The sequence below is a fragment of the Pholcus phalangioides genome, unplaced genomic scaffold, assembly GCF_987345545.1.
Source record: "Pholcus phalangioides strain wild (caught in Gottingen) unplaced genomic scaffold, Ppha-v1.0 ptg000012l_1, whole genome shotgun sequence".
In the NCBI taxonomy this organism is placed as follows: domain Eukaryota; kingdom Metazoa; phylum Arthropoda; class Arachnida; order Araneae; family Pholcidae; genus Pholcus; species Pholcus phalangioides.
This window is the reverse complement of record NW_028301605.1, coordinates 744346-763730: the sequence shown is the minus strand read 5'-3', so window position 1 is coordinate 763730 and position 19385 is coordinate 744346. Positions and strand designations below refer to the sequence as shown.

The 19385-nt window shown below is 32.2% G+C and overlaps 1 pseudogene across 1 annotated transcript in view; it reads right to left on the bottom strand.

Annotated features, from left to right (window-relative positions):
* The window catches only part of LOC149079116 (toll-like receptor Tollo pseudogene), a 96878-nt pseudogene extending 78146 nt beyond the window's left edge, over nt 1–18732 (bottom strand). The window contains exon 1 of the transcript XR_016193662.1: nt 18400–18732. The product of XR_016193662.1 is annotated as a toll-like receptor Tollo pseudogene (transcript). The remainder of the gene's footprint in view (nt 1–18399) is intronic.
* Nucleotides 18733–19385: the final 653 nt, after the last annotated feature.

The following is a 19385-nucleotide window of genomic DNA, read 5'->3' as shown; positions in this document are numbered from 1 at the left end:
AGCGTATTGGGCCCCTTTTGACAAAGGGATTTGTCTGAGGCCCACACCTGGCCAGCTTACCATTTCACGTGCTTGTACTCAAAAATGTTAACCAGATCCCATTTTCATAACACCTCCCAGCACTGGTCCTGTTCAGCTAATGCGTAAAATGGCGTTGTTGCGAGAATGACGTTTTCTTGCCAAGATCGTCATCTTTCTCATACACGATTGGATCGCTTTTTCTGAAATATTCATGACAACAATGTGGTCTCCACTGTCACAAATACTCTGAAGCCGCAACTGTTTATTGCATTGAAGTAACGTACAAATCGTAGGTGAATCAATATTTTATGATACATGTACGTTTTATCACTGCAGTGTAAGTTACTTTCAGCCCGAATTGGTACTGATAGTGAGCTTGTGTGAGGAAAATCTGAAAAAATGACGAGTTATTGAAATAACATACAGTGTGGTTCTATAATTCCCCTTGCCCCCTTTTACTGGCGAACAGTTGATCCTAGATGCATACTTCTAATTAAAAAAAAAAATCCAAATAACGTGTAGATCTCACAGATGCGTCATTCACGTTTCAATAGGTTGTACAGTTATATATGAACACCCTGTGCTCAAAAATTCAATTAGAATGTTGCTGCAGTGTCACTTAGTGCACCCCGTAGAATTATATTGCGAAATTAATTACGTATGTGTGTTGCATTTTGAATCTAAAGGGTAATTATTAGATAAATATCTCATTATACGCGGATATGCACTTTCGAAATACAGTAAAACCTCGAAAAGTCTTCACGTCATGTTATCGGAAAATTATGACGGCTTAAGCGGAGTGCCGTCAGTTTCAATGTTTATTGTGAAAATCGTATAAAATTAAAGTAATATAACATTTATTAAAATATGAAATAAAATTACAATATATATTAATAAATGATTGTAAAAGAAAAACTGTGTAAGTTTCACTTTTTCAGAGTTCTTAATACTTAACTTATTGTGTTAAAATGTACTGGTACACTTTGATTTATACAGTAATTTTTAATTCAGACTAATTAGAGCAACATTTAGAATAGTTAGCTTTTTTTCACATCAGAACTACTGCACATCAATTTTACCCCATATACATGAAATTTAGTTTCAGTGTTTTAGTTCTTTATCAGTAGTTCATGAAACAACTACAATGTAATCTTGGTAAAATTTATCACGATAATCTTTCACGCACTGACTATAAGGCAATCTTTCACATACTAACTACAATGTAATCTTGAACACAGGGTCCACTTTGAAGGACTTGTGGAGGGCCCTGAACAGAGAAAAGTGCACATTAGAAGTCCTAATGGCTGGTTTTTAAACAAAGATAATTTGTTTAAATTTGAAGTCCTAGATTAATGGGGGCCCATGCACAGAAATCAGGTCTAGCTCGAACAGTCCCTAATGTTTCAAAAACTTTAGTCGGCAAATGAACTTCCCCAGCGTAATTTTCGTTACTAGAACTGTTCCGTTTCGGTACATAATGCTTTTATGGTGACTTTAAAACATATGGCAATGCTGTAAACAAGCTATTTTTTATAAAGGAAGAAATATAAATCGTATGTTCCTCTCTCTCAAACTTTTTCATTGTGAAGAGTTAATCGAAATTAGCGACGAGCAAACGAGGGGGTTTAATAACATTGCTGTCTATGAAAGCTGGACAGGCCTGAACAAAAACGATGACTTAATCAGAGTGACGACTTAACGAGGTTTTACTGTAAGAGCGAAGTAAATTACATTAAAAAAAGTCCGAATTAAGAAGATCCGGGTAGGATCTTCTTAATTCCCAGCAATTATCTTTGACTACTATTTTTTATCTATCTTTTGACTACTCTGTTTTTTCCAGCAATTGTATTGCTTCCGATGAACTTCTCGCGCATTCAAAATTTGATTCAATTTTTAGACCGTAACCTATATTTGCTGCACGACAAGAAGGGTGGACTACGGGAGAAGCAGGATGAATTTCAGCCTTCCAAACCAGTAAAGCTGATACCAGGGAGAGTCTACAACTTGCGGCCACGTAGGGGTACTGGAAATTCACGAAACTGATACGTCGTTGAACGGCGAACTTCATTGGAGAAACTACAAACACTTAACATGCTAATGAGCTGAATCAATGCCACCCATAATCCAGCTAGCCAGCCGATGTAGCTTCGGGAATGATGAAAATCTCCTAATTGCCCAGGAGAATTAAGACGTAGGATGCTTATGGAACAGGAATGTGTGCCTAGAATGAGCTAAAACATCTGGGTGTCCGAACATTGGCTGACTTGGACACTTGGACCATGACATGTGACGCAAACATGACATCGATTCGTCGTTGTACGGCCTACACGACTAGTGACATAAAATTCCGGATGCACCCATCTTTCGGGAACGCTTTGATATCTCCTTGAGATGGGAAGCGGGGTGCGTCCGGTCCTTCAATGTCCAATTGTATTTGCTGCCAGTACTAAAAATGTACCGCCATCGATTGCCAGAAATTTAGCATAATATTATTCTTATTATTTATATTAAAGCATATTTAGTGAGTATCGATCAATGAAGAAGATATACTCACAAACACAATTTTTAATATAAAATATGGGTTTTTTTTTCATTTCCACGGCTCGAAAGCACTCCATAAAAGCCATTCAAACAAGGAGAATTTTTCGCTAAGAAGAAACCCTAGTGTGTTATACACGGGCGTATACAGAGGTCGAAAACTAAATTAATATAACATTCTAGCTCTGACAAATACGATACACAGTTATTTCCCCCACCACAAATCCAACCATCCTATTCTTTTCCAACAAAAGTCGTTGCTTTAATAAAATAATTCCGAAAGTAATTAATTTTCCTACGGTCCTATACCATATACGTGCTTTATTATTACTATTTTCTTTCATAATAACTTCGATTCTCAATGCTTTTCTAGTCTCTTTTTTTTCGTACGTTTCGTACAAATATTTCTTTTGGAATCTAAAAATAAAAATATATAAGAACGGTATTTGGGATTCATTTCTTTTTTCCGTCTTGAAACTATTGGAAAAACATTTGAAGGAATTTTGTATATATATATCTACTTTTCTGGAAATACCACAGAAGTTTCCTTGTATATCTTGGATTATATGCTTTTCTCCTATTTTTTGGCTTTTTTTTTATTACCTGAAATTGTTTATGAATAAAACAACACGGATTGGGAATGGAATTTATTTATTTTTTGAAATCTTTTATGGAGTACCGTAAATATTATTTTTTGCAATTTTTCTTTTACTATTGATAATGCGAATGTTAATTATTATTTTTTTTTACATTTTATTACACCGTATTGGTCTGTCCAATGAATGGGCTTAAGTGTGACTGTCAGAAAAAGAACGTCAAAAAATAAAAGCCCAAAAATAAGCACAGCATAAGGGTTCATTCAAGTATTACGTCAGCATCGAGAAGGGGAGGGGGTTTCGGATTTGCTGACTTTTGATGACAAGGGGGGAGGGGTTGAAGGTTGCTTACGTCATCAACCAACCCTTTTGGAAGATATGAAATATTCTAAGCTGCTGACGAAATTTTGCTGACAAGGGGTGGGGGTCAAAAATGGCTAAAACGGTTTGCTAGTAATTTGCGGTGCCTGCAATTAGCTATGCAGTATGCTGTACACTGGGTATAAAGTAGCCAATATCTTTCTCGCGATAGAACTAAGTTTGTACGTGACCCACACACAGGGCCGGATTAACCATTAAGCAAAATAAGCACGTGCTTAAGACACCAGGGAAAAAAGGGGCACCAGAAATAAAGTTATCAAATTCACATTTTAACTAAGCTCGCCCTGTTGGTGGGCGAGTGGTCATAGTGAGGGAGGTCCCGGGTCCGAACCCCCCCCCCCCCCCCGTCGCCATAGTGGTGGTCGGCTCAAATTGGTTTTCTGCGGTTCCCAACTTCATTCGCAAGATCGTTTTTGTCTTACCGCAGAGAGCAATAGACCTACAAACAGTACAAATGTAATTCAATCATAACACATCACTCACTTCACTTCTAAAATATAGATTGCAGCACTGAAAAATCAAACACTACACTACATACTCACTGTGGTCAGTGTTTTGCTTACTTTTGCTGACAAGGAGGGGGGTGGGTCAAAAATGACTGAAAATCTGCTTACTTATATATACGCTATATATATATATACGCTATGGTTTTTGGTGATATTTGAATTTCATATAGTCTATTCTTGAAGAGATTGTGGTATTTTTTTAGGCAAAAGTTAACGAGGAACCTTAAAGGAGTAAGTGCCTGTGAAACATGACCAGAAAATGCAATTGTCATTTGTGCTCTATTCATGTACTGATAATATACTTGAGACTCCGTCTAATAATAGGTCAAGTTCAAAACAACGGAAATCCTCATTGTTTTTGAACGGGACGTCAAAATACATCGCAATCATCCAATTTGAAACGTACAATAAAAATCATTTCCGCTTAAAATTGTTGTTTCGTTGTGAGAAATCCTTTGTGTCTTTTTTTGGTATGTGGCGTTCCCTCGAATTAGCAGGCATGCCGAGAAATAGCGAGAGAAAACAGCATTCCGGAAAACTGGATCAGATATCTGGAAATTTCTTGAATATCTATATTCTAAAAATCTATGTGCAGTTTAATTTTGTCATTTTCCTAAATTCATTTCACAACAGTCAACTGATAAAAACCTTCGTATTTTCGTATAGATAGGGGAGAGTGGCATCATCCTTGGATACGGCAATGTGGCTGATCTAGTAACCAAAACTTGAAGTAATAATTCACGTTAATGAAGTTGAATTAGAACTAGATATTCATGTAACTGTAAATCACTGACTTCTATTCCACCCACACACAAACCTTTAGGGGAGGTAGAAAACACAAAAGAACAAAATAGAATCACATAGGAATGTATTGAAATCCGGAACCTTTGCACGGAAAGCCCAACCTGATCAACTGGAGGATAAACGAAGACGCAGAAATGACAATCCAATAATGGGTGGGAAAAACGCTTTGTTTAGCGATACTTTACACGAGAACAATACGTGTGCACGTTAAGTTTCACAACAAGTGCTCAGTTCTTAACATTAACAGTTATGCACGCTTGACGGCGCTGTTATCCGCTGGAGGGCGCTGTTCGCCAGCGCTGCGGTTGAAATGTCGCGCTAGTCGTTTAAAATTCGATTGCGTACGGAGAGCATACAATAGTTTACGAAATCCGAAATGGCGGACATTGTGTTTGGTACAATTGAAAAATCGTCGCAAGAATCTCCGTCGCAGCTGCAAACGTCTGCGAAATGCCAGATCCCGCAATGGACCTGCAGCGCTGTTCCAGATGACTACGGTATACCACGACAGGTTTTCGAACCAGTGAAGTGGCTCGCACTTTGGTGAAGATTGAGCACCCTTGCTGTATATCTTGAGTGATTTCGTTATGATAATGATACAAAATCCAGATGGCGTATGCACATCAGGGAGATACCATTGGATTTTTCTGAATGAGATTTATCCGTAAGCATCCAAAACCCGCCCGCGGTACATTTCATATACTTTTCTATGTTTTTGGATTAAACAGGGTGATTATAATTAAAGTTCCCGCGCACTCTGAGTAATATTTCTCAAAAACTGCTTATCCGAATACAGCCAAATGTTCACGATGTATTAATGAAACCACGAGAGAGAGATTTATGCAATAAAAAATTTTTCAATTTTTGACCGCCAGGTAAATAAGTGGCGCATTTTTGTAGAAATTTCCTTTTGTTCATGTTGCATATAGCGTTTTTATTTATCACTTTAACGGCTATTATGCAAAATACCCAAGTAGTTGTTGCTAAATTTGATTATCACTAAGACGAGTTATTACTTTTACCGGTGATTATACATAATACCCAAGCGTAACTTGTTAATTTTTGATGCATACTTTCATATCTTTATACTTATAAACTTATTTTATCCTTTTTATTTTTAAGCCGGGATTTACACAATAAAAGTCCGATAAAAGATCTTTTACAAAAGTTGAATAAAACAACAAATAATCCTGTTGGTTACATTCGCTCGGATGTAACCAATACGCTAATCGATTGGATATTTTCAAGTTTTATAAAATAATTTTAATGAAACTTTTATAGCATAATACCGGTCTTAAACATATTCATCGTTTATACCCGTGATTATGCTTAAAATACCATAGTGTCATTGGTTAATTTGAAATATATGAAAACAAATACCCAGATGAGTAAAATATGTTTGATAAAAATACTTGGACCCCGATGTAACGAACTTTCCCTTATGAATTTTATGATTTAAGGACTAAAATGGTGATTATATACAAATTCGTTGAATCAGAAAATGTTTTTAAATGTAAGTCGTTATATCGGGGTGCAATCGTAAAATTAGTTAAATAGAAGTTTATTTTATCGGGAAGCGTTCGCCAAATTTGTTAATTAGGTGTTCGCTATATCGAGGGTCCGATTGCAGATTTTGTCATATAAGGATTCAGGGGAACGTTTTATAAGTACGGTCAGCTAAATAATGAATCTCGTAACGGCAATGATACCGATCTGTCACATTTACCAATACGAAATGCGGGTTATGCATAATATCCAGCCAATGTGTGGATTTAATACAGTTTATCATGCTTACCAATGACGCTTGGGTATTATATCATAATCGCCTGAAAAACTAATATTTTTTTCAGTTTTTATCAAACTCGCCAGTGGCGCTTGGGTAATTATTATGCATGATGGCGGGTAAAAGTGATAAATTTAGTGAAATTTATTAAAACCATCCACAGATTGGTTCAAATTTAGTTTCCTTTCCTAGAACACACAATAACCGTTTAGTACAACATCTCCATTAAACATTATTTGATTATACAACAATTTCCGATCTATTTTGAAACATCAACCGCTTCCTCTGTCAAACTTCACCACCGCATAGGTTTCCTTGTATAGGCCTCTGGCCTGACTGCCAGCCTAGCAATATTGAATAAATAAATAGTAAAATAAGCTTATCAAAATTGTGCCTTATTATTACATTTTCCGTATCAAATTCAGGGATTTGAAAGAACGCAATTATCTGATAGAATATTTCACGTAAAGAAAAGCATATCATAAACATGACAAAGAAACTGCATGCACTGATCAATATTTGGATATTTAAAAAATAATAGTCATCAATATCATCTCAAACTTTTCCTTTCTAAAACGATATTTATCAAAAATAATTTGCATATGTCAATTTTTTATATGCAAAAAAAAATTTTTAGAATTTTTTTTTTTACAAAAGGCTTTTTTTTTTTCCTTCAAAAACATTTTGTTTTTCAAGAAAATTGTTTTAAATTTTTTTTTTCGGGAAAAAAATCGTTATTGGAAATGATTGAAATGAGGTCGTGAATAAATTTAGAATAGTTTTTAATTTTATTTTGTTTCCAAAATCAAATAAAAGACGAAAGCAATCAAATTAAATTATGATTTTATGATTAAATGATTTTTTTTATCTATTTATTTAATAAAAATAGATAAAAATCATTAAATAAAAGATCAAATTTCATCAAATTTTTGTAACAATGCAAATTTAATTGTTTTTATTTGCTAGAAGTTGTTTTAAAGTTCATATTTGTTTTTCGTTGTTATAACGAATGAAAAAGGAAAATTTTTATTGTTTTATCGTATAAAATAAAGTCCGGGTGTGGGATATACAAGAATTCTGAAGAATATCCATAAGAAATTGTAGTACAATTACGCAAATTTATCAAAATTTTGAATTGTGGGAAGTTGAGTAATGAAGAAAATTTTAAATCGATGAAATAACTCCAAAACAAATGAAAATTAGGACCTAGTGAAAGAAGAATTCTGAGAACTAATGAAAATGTAGAATTAATGAATTGAAAATAATTTAAAAAGTACAGTTATTATAGGACAGTGATTCCCAACGTGGGTGTTAACGCCCCCTGGGGGCGATGGAATGTTCCAGGGAAGCGGTAGGAGCTACGGGTATAGCATAGGAATCTATGGATTATAGCATAAGATTCTATGGGTATAGCATAGGATTCTATGGGTTAGATTGCGTTGTGGGGCGCTGGGGAGAAAAAAATTTCTGAAGAAGGGGCGAGATGGGACAGTAAAGGTTTGGAAACTATGTTATAGGATATCGAAAGAAGTATATTCAGCACCTGATAAATTTAAAATTAATCGAAGAAATAATTGCATAATTGACGAAATAAATAATTCCATAATTGACGAAATAAATAATTCCGTTTTTGGCAAAATTTCAGAATTGATGGAAAAAAAAGATTTCTGATTTAGGTCAAGTTAACCTATGAAAATTGATAACTGAATAAATAATTTCTACAATCAAGAAAATTCAAAATGGAAGAAATAATTCGAGAATCAATGCATATCTCCAAAATTAATGACAGGAATAGTTTCGGAACTGATGACAATTCAGAGTAAATGAAGGGAAGTTTCAGAGTTGGTGAAAATTCGGAACTGGTGGAATTTCGATGCAATCAATTTCAGAATTGATCGAAGGAATAGTTTCAGAATGGATGAAAATACAGAATTAATGGTAGAAGCATTTCATGCACCTATGGTAATTCAGAATGAATAATAGAAATAATTTAAAAATTGATGAAAATGTAGTAATATATAATGAGAGGAACATTCCCAAAATCGATGAAAACAACATAATAAATCAAATAAATAACTCCAGAATTCCTTCAATAAATTACCACCCCGACCCAACGGTTGGATTTTGAGCCCTGGGTCTCTTTGGCCAACAACTAGAGAAAAAAACGCACCCGGAGCAAATATTTTTGTATTCCCCGCCCCCATGTTTTGGATGAACCCTGGACAATCAAATATAAACTTGTCCTTCACTAGCTATAACTCCAGACAGAGTTATTTTTATATTTTCATAATTGAAGCTCAGAAATCTTTTCTTACTTACCATAAAATAATAACAATATAATTTCAATAATGCAAAGCATTTGATAATAATAGTTATATTAAAATAAAGAATAGTTAAAATAATATACATCAACAAAATGTTAGAGTGATAAACTTTTCTCTTTTGACTAGTAGTGTTTAATTAATATTAACAATATTAATATATCAAAATATTATCGCGGAAAATTTTTCGAACAAGAAATTGCTCACAAGCGTCGCATACTGTGCAGCTAGAATTTTTAAACATGTCTCTTCTTCCAGAAATTACTGCAACTGTTTTCTTCCAATGCTCATAATAATATCGAATGATTACGCAATAATATTCATATTACGCATTCAGGCAATAATCAGTTTACATTTATACAAATAGGATAGAATAACGATGATGTATAAAATCGCATTACTGCCAATCACGTTCAATAAAAGAAGCGAGCGAGAATAATTGAAGCGGATGATTCATATAAGAAGAATTGGTCCTTTATCCATTTTTAATGTGATCAATACTAGAAATAGCCGATGTTTAGAGAACCAGAATCATTTATTTATGGGAATTCCAGTCACCTGGACGAATTCAGTAGCAAAAATGTATTCTGGTTCAATTCAAATAATAAGATTATCTCCGATTTATATCTCAGAGAAATAAGACTTATCTAGATTTAATAAGATTTTTGACGCTAACATTACGGCAGAAAATAAAAATAATCAAAAATAAGTGTATATTATTCAATAATCTCTTGCTAATTTTGAATAAATTTCAATATTTTCTGTGAATCCAGATTCACTTTTCTCTATACGATATCCGATTTGACGTATCTAATGAAGATAATAGACTTTTTTCAATTAATTAATAGAGATTTTTTAATGTAAATTTTCAATCATCGGTACAGGCATCACAGACTCTGGATGATAAATACGTATTACAAAACTAATTTTAAATCTGTGAAAATGAATAAATTTGATTTGATTTGAAAATAAGTGATGCGGGTATTTAACCCTTTGGTTGCGGGAATAGTCCGAAACGTTCAGAAAAAATGTTTCTCTTTACGGGAGTAAAAAAAAAATTACATTTTTTCCGTTTTCTTTCATGAAACATAAATAGCTATCAAACTCAAACATTGCAAATTGAATACAATCACAAGAAAGTGTGATACAAACGCAAAATCAGGGTTGTTACCCATATTCACCTACACATTGGAGATTGAAGCCTGACACTCTACCACTACTCAACCCGATATACATCCCATTATACATAATACAAGAAAACCTACCACGGAATAGAGACAATATAAAAGAATTCGAATACGGGGTGATTATAAAAAAACTATCCCGACATATGGGCCCCTAACTATCATACCATTCACAGAAACTGAATGAAATTTTGGCATAAGGTATTTTGAGGTATGCGCTCAAGAATGATATGGAAAACAACAGTGTCACTCTAACAGTTACGGTTACAATGAGAAAATTTCGAAAATATCAAATGGCAACACCAAGTTTTTTGTATTGGAATGTGATCTCCATACTGAAAAACACTAAGTAGCGTTGGAATGGCACCTGTAGCACGAAAATCCCCGGAGCTAGGCAAGGAAAAAGTAAAAAGGACTTTGCCCTGCACCAGAGCATTAATGTTCATTTCATTCGGCTGAGATCCCAGCCTGATTAGTCCTCCACAAGGTCATGTGGAAAATTTGTGAAACACAATAAAATGCTTTATTTTATGCTGCTTCTCTGTCCTTATTGGTTGTCCTCACTTTTAGCCTATCTACCGCCGGTGATTTTCATGCTACAGTTGCCGTTCGAACGCTATTTAGGGTTTTTCACAATGGAGATCACATTCCAATACAAAAAACTTGGTGTTGCCATTTGATATTTTCGAAATTTTGTCACTGTAACCGTAACTGTTAGAGTGACACTGTTGTTTTCCATATCATTCTTGAGCGCATACATCAAAATACCTTATGCCAAAATTTCATTCAGTGTCTGTGAATGGTATGATAGTTAGGGGCCCATATGTCGGGATAGTTTTTTTATAATCAACCTGTATATACGTAATTTAAAGAATTTCATGTAGAAAAAAACCAGAATCATCACAGGATGATTGAGCAGTCTACTATGCTCATCGTCTGTGGACGATGGGAACGCTCTGACGGTAAAAATGACTAAAGTTTATGCATTCAATTGATTCGTAATTACTTCTCATCAACTTTTTTCTTGTCCAGTTATCTCCTTCAAACCCGAACATTCATTTTTTTTTCGAATCTTCAAAATGTTTTTCCATTTTTGATTCCCAAAAATGCATTAAAAACATAAATGTCAATAAACATTCTTTTTATTCTTTCAAATTTTCAATTTTTCATTCCTTTTTGCGAGTAAACAATTAACTTTTGAACATAATGATGCATGGTATATTAATCTTCACATACAATTTTTTTTGTGATACAATCTGCAGTTTATGTAATAAATCACACTTTTCCCGGAGGCACTTTCTCCTTGAAGTCTTCCTTAAAACTTCAAGTGCTGCCCCCTGATGGAAACCACCAAAGTTTATAAACACCATATTTCCGACTCAAAAATTACACAATTCTTTTGGTTAGGGTTTAACTCCATGAGGTCAAAAGAAAAAAATTCTACAGTGAGAAAAATGAAGTCACACATTTGTGGCATTACTGTCCAAAAGGGTTATATTAAGTGGTATACAATCCTAAATTATAATTAAGTTCATTTATTTTTCCCAAGATATTGATTAGATTCTTGAAAAAACAGTTTTAAAATTATTGTCCTACAAAGCACATTTTTTGAATAATTATATATCAATTAACATTGTTATGCTTGTGATAGCACAAGGATAGAATATATAACGAAGATGTAAAATCATGCCACTGTAATGACATTCAATAAAATATGAGAATGGGAATAACTGAACCGGAAGAATCATATAAAATTGATTTATTTTAAATTTTTATTGGGATCAATGCTAGAAATAGCCAATGTTAAGAGAATCATTTATTTAGGATAATTCCACAGTCAGTAGTAAGGATACATTCTGGTTTAGCTCGAAATAATGAGATTATCTGTGATTTCTTTCTCAGAGAGAAACACAAGACTTATCCAAAATTAATAGGAATTTCACGGCAATTGTTACGATGAAAAATAAAAATATTCGACAATAAGCGTATATTATTCAATAACTTCTTGATAATTTGGAATCAATTTCAATCATTCGCGTGAATCAGTCTCATTTTTTTTCCTGAAATCTCCCCGATTTGACGTATTTATTTTAAAAGAAAGATAAGTCATTTTTCAAAATAATTAATGGGTATATTATTATTCAATAAGAATAAACGCGAAAATCAATTAGAAGACAGAATATCGGATGGAGATGAAATAATTGATACAAATATTTCCGAATGATTAGAGCTGACGCATCCAATTGTTTCGTAGAATTATATATCAAGTGATATGCAATCCTTAAATTATGATTATTTTTCTAAGAATAATGAAGAGATTCTTGAAAAATCGATTAAAAAGTTATTGTGCCCTACAAAAACATTTATCTTATATCATTTTATATTAGTCAACATTGTTATGCTTATGTTATCAAAACGATAGAATAACGAAGACATAGAATCGCATCACTCTCTCTGCCCATCATATTCAATAAACGATGTGAATGAGAATAATTGAACCGGGATCAATTCCACAAAGAGCCAATATGTTAAGAGAACCAGAATAATTTATTTATAGGAGAATTCCAGCATCAGTAGCCCGAAGACATTCTGGTTGAGTTCAAATATGAAAATATTTCTGATTATCTGATTTCTCTTACGTAAAATAAGATCTTACGGCAGTCATTACGGTGAGAAATAAAAATATCGGACAATAATACTGTAGTATTTAATAACCTCTTGATAATTTTGAATCTGTTTCAATCATTAATGTAAATCAGCTTCACAAAATTCTCCTGGACTTGATATTTATAAAATATAATGACCATTTTTCGAAAATAATTAATGAATTTTACTATTATTCTATATGAATGAACAAAAATAAATTGTGAGATGGAATATTTGAAGTGAAAAAATCATAAAAATACTTGAAAAATACATTCAATTGATTCGTAATAACACCTCATTAACTTTTTTCTTCAACTACATCAAGTGCTATACAGTCCTAAATAACAATTAAGTATTTTTCCAAGGATAATTAAGAGATTAGTAAAGAATCAATTTCAAAATTATTGTCTCCCTCAACAAAAAACCTATTTTTTTAATAATTATATACCACTTAACATTGTTATGCTTATAATACGAAAAAAGGTAGAACAACGAAGATATAAAATCGCATCACTGACCATCGCATTCAGTAAAAGATGTGAATTGGACCGGAAGAATATCATATAAAATTGGTTCGTTTCAATTTTTAATGTGATCAGTACTAGAATTAGCCAATGTTAAGGGAACTGGAATCATTCATTTAGCAGAATTCGAGTATCAGTAGAACGAAAACATTCTGGTTTAATACAAATAATGAGATTTTCTCTGATTTCTCTCTCAGAAATACAAGAATTACCCGGATTCAGTGAGATTTATACGGCAAAAAGATAAAAATGTAAGACAAAATAAACGTATATTATTACGTCATTATAATTTTCAATCGATTCAAATCATTAATGTAAAATCAGCTTCAAAAATTATACAGGGTGTGATATTTATAAAAAATAGTTGTAAAAAATAATTAATGGTTTTTTATTATTATTCGATATGAATGGACAAAAATCAATTGCAAGAAGGAATATTGAGATGAAATAATTTATACGAATATTTATAAATCACATTTAATTCATCCTTAATAACATCTCGTTAACTTTTCTCCTCCAATTATATGAAGTGATGATAGACAATCCTAAATTACAATTAAATACTTTTCTAAGAATAATGAAGAAATTCTTGAAGAATCATTCTCTCTCAATATTATTGTCCCAAAAAACACCACCTTCTTTCATAATGGGGTTTTATGTAATTATTTTTTAGTTTAAAATGAAAATTAATACAGGGAAAAAATGTCGGAATAATTTAGTATTTTTTGTAATTAAAGAGATGTTTTATTCGGGAATGAGTATATATTTCATGATATTTTTTGGAATTTAAATGCATTTAATTAAAATCGTTTTCCTTCGTTTTCTTCTGCAATTTAATTCCAAGAAAATTTCAATTTATCTCTTCTTTATTTAAAATCGTTTTTTTGTTTCAATGTAGTTATAATTTTAGGGTTTCAAAATTGTCATTATTTAATGATGCGTTCAAAATTATGGCAGTCAAGATAGATATATATATATATCTACATATTTTTTAATTTGTATGTAAATATAACTAATAATATCAAGCTATTTTTTTCCAATCCCTAATTTATTAAGTTTTGATCATGGACCGAGAATTAATAAACAAGATTATGCTTAATCCCAAGCTAGTATTGGTAAATATTATAAATCGTCAATTAATTATTTAATTAACTGAGCATAACTATGGTCCATGATGACGAATTCGAATGGTAATGTTGAGATTGTGTTTGTTGATCCTTGAGAAGAAAGCCAACATTACAGGACTGATAATATTGTTATGAATGTTTTTTATCCTTATCACACTTATTTAAACTTGATTTTTATTCCAAAATACGTGTAGTGCACGTAACATGTACAGGTAAAAATCATTAATTGGTTTATATAATGAAGAGAAGACATTGTTTTTCCATATTTATCAGACTTTCCAACCTCATTTGAGAATTATGCATTATTACCAGTAAAATTTATAAATGTAGAGGAATTTTATTGATTTTTCTTCACACACACCGAGACGATGTTCTATTATGCATAACCACCGGTGTATCATTTGAGAGATAGTGACATATAGTATAGAAACCAATTACGATCGAAGAATAACGTCGCATAAATGTGGAAGTCGTATATACGAGGTGCTGCTGTATATCATACCTCTCCATTAGCAAAAAAAGTTTTGGTTCAATGGGTGTTCTACTGTATTCATGAAATCAAGTCTTTCTTCATAGAAGACTTTGTATGCCAGCAAGAGCAACGCGTAACACTTCTCTGAACACGGTCAACCAAGTCTATGTCCCTCTGGAGGTATGGTACCCAGAACTTTATGGCATAGACCTACTCCAGTCCAAGACGAACTAAGTCCCGGAAAAGGGGAAGGATCACTTTAAGAGAACGAGAATAAGCCTCTTTCAGAATGAAACCGATCATCTGTTCGATTTTTTTGATCACGGCTGAATAATGTTCAGTAAACCTAAGCCGCTCGTCAATGAGAATTGCGCGCGAAATCAAAATTTTTGGGTTTCATACATATTGTCTTCCATCAATACATAATCGAAGAATCTAATGTCACACATCTGCGACGAATAGCAACCACCACCAAATAGGTATAACCAGGAACATAATGTATTCTAATACAGTGAAGTATAAATACAAATACGAAACCACAACAGACAATGCCCAACGAGGTAGCTGAGAAAAAAAATTCTCATAACAAATATGGATTTCACATATTTCTAAAATGCAACAACCCAAATAAAAATGAATTTGTAAAAACTAAAAAAAAATATATATACAGGATAAAATATACTACAATTCATAAAAATACCACAACATGTGCCGTCATATGGTTTTACGGTATGGTTACTCGGTTTTTGCAATATTTATGAGACCGTAAAACTTTGTCGTAATAACCGATATATTGTTGAAACCAACGGACGTTGAGGTTTGTTAAAATATTTTTCTCAGTTACATATATTATCAGATACATCAATGCAATCGTTATTACACACTAATTTAAATGAGGTAGAAATAAACAAGAATATGATCATCGCATATAGAAATGCCAAGAAAAAATTCGAAATTTGAATTCAAGTCACCATCAACAAGAATGATAGCTTGTTATCGTGCGTATGCCTTAAAATGTTCATTTTACAAAGAAAAATTCCAAAGGTATGAATAATGCCTGTAATAAACAGAGTTTATGATTCACGTCTCTGTATTGACGCACACGAGAATCACGACTTCCAGAAACTATTCATGAAGACTGAAAAATGACTGGCAACATTGTAAAGAATTTAGTTTTAATTGCCACATATGCATTAATATGAAAGGCCTAAGTGCAATATTCATTAGTGTGGGTGAACTTGAAAATTATAAAAATTTATTCGAAACACGCTAAAAAAATGAAAGTAGAAATTACTGAAATGCGTGTCCTGTGTTATATTTGAGGTAGCATTTCGCTGGCGTTGAAAGCGCCGAATGTTCAAAAAAATTATTCTCTATGGGAATAGGTGAAATTCAGAAATTATAGAAATAAAAATCAGGAGTCTAGACAACCGAGTTTTATTGAAAAATAACAAAGTCCAATTTTATATTTATATTTTAAATTAAACTTCATTCACTAAATATGTCAAACTTGAGGAAAAAAATTAATCTTTTCCAAAAGTGGGAGAGAGAGAGAGAGATAGAAAGTTATAAAAATATATAGAGTCTGAGCAAAACAATATGGCAAATCAATATGCTCTGATTTGACATCAAAAGCAGAATATAGGGGTCTGCGCCGTATGAAACGTAAAACTTCGATAAAAAGCAGATAAAAAACATTAATAATTTATTAATAAGTATGGATCTCTCTTAATAGTAGTTGTAAGTAGGATGTAGTAGGATGTAGTGTTTTGACTTCTACGTCACTGAAAATCTTGCATTCTCCAATCGAAATATATTTTCACGATTGAAAACGACGTTAAAGTTTTAATATTTTGCTTCAAAATATACGCATAATCAACTATGACATTATCAATTTACCGTAATTTAATGAGGTAGGAATATATAAATCACCAGATATCGTCGTATAGAGATATGCAAAAAATAATTTCGAAACTATTTGATCAAAAAATCGGCAAAAATGATTCCAACGTGAATTTCAGAAGTTCCTCCAAACAAGACAAAGTTCGCAAAGATAAATAATGCATGAATACACAAAGTTTAGGAATCCAAACCCTGTAGTGATGCGATGGTAACTGAACAAAGATCGGCAACCATTAAAATAATTCAGTTTTTATTGCCGTAGATATTTATATATAAGACGGGGATGCATTTCATCAATATGGTGGAAATTAAATTCCCCGAATTTTCCGAAAAACTGAAAGCAAAAATCGCTTAAAAATATGTCACTGGAAACCCATTATAATTTGATGAACATTGATGTTCATCAAATTATGTAAATGAGTATGGTACACAGAATTTCGACACTATATCAGAGGGTCAAGATAACAAGGTTTTATTAAATAAATGAATTTCTCAATCATTTCTATTTTAATATTCCAAAGTCACTCACTAAGCATACGAACAGCGTAGAAATATAAAATGAATGTTCTCAAGTAGTCGGACAGAAATTCTATCACAACTGGCCCCAGAACAGAAAACAATTGCACTCTTATCCATATAGAAAATAAAGTCTGATTCGTATGGAATTAAAAACTGAGATAAACGCCGGATAATTATGTAAATTTTCAATATTAAAAACATTAAAATTTTCATTAAACATTTAGATATTCAGTTCTTAATTTCATATTAACAAATGTTTCTAATTTCCCATTTGAAAGGAATTTCGACAGTTATTTTGTTGTCACTCAAAAAGTGAGAATAAAAATAATATATTTATCAATTATTTAAAATTATTACATTAACTGTTCATTATTGTAATAATATTACACGTGGAAGAGAAGAGAAAGAAGAAATAGATATATTGAATTATAAGGGAGGTTATATATTTTTTGATCAAATATACTTAATATATTTCTGAAATTTTAATATTGAAAACAAGTGAGGATTCGGAAACTCCATTGAGGAAAACATTTATCTGCATATTTAATTCAAACCAGTATCATTTAATATAATGGGAATATCATTTTCTTGCAACATTTTCGAAGCCATAAGTCTTTTAAATATATATATTTAATTATAAATTACTTTTAAGATCATTTATCTAAATTATGGAAGGAATTTATTTTATATGAATTCTAGAGCAAAATTCAGATACATAGCAATTTCAAATAAATTTTCAATTAAAATTTGAGGAACTGAAAACTAAAATTCGTATCTAGAGTCCTAATATATCACGTGTAAATTACTTTTTAGTGCTAAAGTATGTGAAATCATTATTAGTTATCCCCAATTTTTCCACTACGACCAAAAAGCACAATATATTTTTTTTTGTGTAGAGCTAATCCACAACTCGAAATTCCACCATTTCTCACAATTATATTCAAATCATTTTCATACCAATGATATTATATAGCTTTCGGCATATAGCACCAGCAATTACACAATACAAAAATACACGAGATAGCTGCGTATTTTTGTCAGAAATAAAAAAACAAAAATGAATCCACACACTTACCTTGATCATGGAACTTCCCTCAAAGCATTTTCCAAATATTAATACATGATTTTGTTTCGATTCGGGAAAGTTTTCCACATGATTTTTTTTCCCATCATATCACGTCTCGAAAAATTTTAGTAAGAAAATCCATTCTTTTAAATAGAGAAATTTATTGTACGATGAATTAATGAGGCGCGTATTGTAACCTCTCCTATTGAAATGTATTTTTTTTTTCTCTTTTAGACGTAGACTAACACGGTGACAGACTCAGACACACACAGAGAGAGAGAGAGAGAGAGAGAGATTCAGAGAGAGATCCTCATTCTCTGAACGTTATTTCCCCTCTGGACCAAGTGCTCGAAATGATTCAGAACGAGTAAATCCCAGGTTTGGTAGCGGGATCTTTATTCCGGTGTCCAGCGCCATCTCTTTCCTGACGATGGCGGAAAAATAAAATAATAATAATAATAATAAAGGCCTAAGGTTGATGGTATATTGGTTTACAGTGAATTCGTGATAAGTCGGACTCCGATAACTCGAATGTATTGTTTAAGTCGAAGTTTTCACTCGGCCCCAGAACTTTTTCTGTATATTTTTAGAGTTAAAATTTTTTGCTTAACTCGAAGTTTTCCTCTATTAAGTCGAAGTTTCCGGAATGGGAGAAGTTTAAAAAATAGCAGTCACTAATATATAGAATTTAATTATAAAATTCAGCATTTAGTAATAGAATTTAGCATTTATCAATGGAATTTAACATTTAGCCATATAATTCGGCGTTTAGCAACGAAGTTATTTGGCATTTATCAATAGAATTCGGCGTTTTGAAACATAATAATTTAGCAACCGAATTATTTACCATTTAGCAACAGAAGTATTTAGCATGTAGCAACATAATTATTTATCAACAGAGTTATTTAACATTTAGTAACTGAAATATTTAGCATTTAGCAACAGAAGCATTTAGCAACAGAAGCATTTAGCAACATAATTATTTAGCATTTAGC